Genomic DNA, 1,408 nt, shown 5'->3' with positions numbered 1-1,408 from the left:
CGCCGGGGCTCCCCGGGCTCTTCCCGCCAGGGCTCCCCTCCCCGCCCCTGGGGCTCAGGGGATTGCACGCGGGCACGCGCACGCACGTGCCCCCCCTCCAGGGCTGCTGCAGAGGGGGCTTGCACGCTTGCTTGCACACATACGCCCTCCCCTAGGGTTCTGCAAAGGAGGCTTGCACACTGGAATGCACACGCATGCGTCCCCCCCTCCAGGGCTGGTGCAAAAGGGGGCTTGCACACTTGCACACATGCGCCCCCCCCTCCAGAGTTCTGCAAAGGGGGCTTGCACACACACACACATACACACGTGTCCCACCTCCAGGGCTACTGCAAAGGAGGCATGCACACTTGCATGCATGCACACACACACACATGCATCCCCACTCCAGGGCTGATGCAAAGGGGCCTCACACACTTGGTTGCACACAAACACACGCATGTCTCCCTTCCAGGGCTGTGCAAAGGGGGCCTGCACACTTGCTTGCACACGTGCCCCCCCTCCAGGGTTCTGCAAAGGGGGATTGCACACATGCACACAAGCACACGCATGTCCCCCTTCCAGGGCTGTGCAAAGGGGGCTTGTACACTTGCTTGCACATATACACATGCGCGTGCCCCCCCTTCAGGGCTGGTGGAGAGGGGCCCCTGCCCCCCTCACTCCCTGCTGTCCGGGCCCCGACCAGGATCGCAGCGCCCGGCCGCCGCGCGAACAGGAGCAGAGACACCTGCAGGACACAGGACACGGGCACACGAGGCTCTGGGTAAATCTGATCTCTTTTATTAGACCAGCGCCAATAGTTGGAAAAAATTCTTCTTTGCAAGCTTTCGGGCACAAACGCCCTTCGTCAGGCTGGGGAAGCGCCTGCAGTCGGCGCGCGCTCCTCCTGGATGGAGCCGAGAGTAAAGAAGCCCGAGGCACTTCCCCCACCTCCGCAGCCGGCCGCCTCTCTGAGCACCAACGTTGACACGGAGCCGGTGTGCCAGCGCCTCCCTTGGGAAATCGCTCCTTTGTGGCTTGATTCATCGTGACCCCCGGGAAGACACAGCTACGAGGACACCCCGACAGCAGACCTCAAGCGCGCGGATGCCGACGTGGCGAGGAGGGGGAGCTGGCTGCCGACCAACTCCAGCGGCATCCCGTTTTGAGGTAAAGCATCTCGCCCTCGAAGCAGAGAAGAGAGACCGGAGGAAGGGAAAGCAGAGAAATCCTTGCCTGCAACCTACCCTTCCCCGTAGGAAGACCTGCAATTTCTGCAGCCGGGTCTCTGGCTCGAGGATTGGACTCGCCTCAAGACCCATCTATGAACCACGGTAGAGATCATCCTCGAACCGAGGGATTGCTGACGACGACAAAGGAGCTGTCTTTTACTGGGTCCATCTGGCCCAGCTTTTCCTTCTGCAGAAGGGCA

The sequence above is a fragment of the Alligator sinensis genome, unplaced genomic scaffold, assembly GCF_000455745.1.
Source record: "Alligator sinensis unplaced genomic scaffold, ASM45574v1 scaffold1241_1, whole genome shotgun sequence".
In the NCBI taxonomy this organism is placed as follows: domain Eukaryota; kingdom Metazoa; phylum Chordata; order Crocodylia; family Alligatoridae; genus Alligator; species Alligator sinensis.
The sequence above is the reverse complement of the archived record's forward strand: the minus strand, read 5'-3'. Positions refer to the sequence as shown.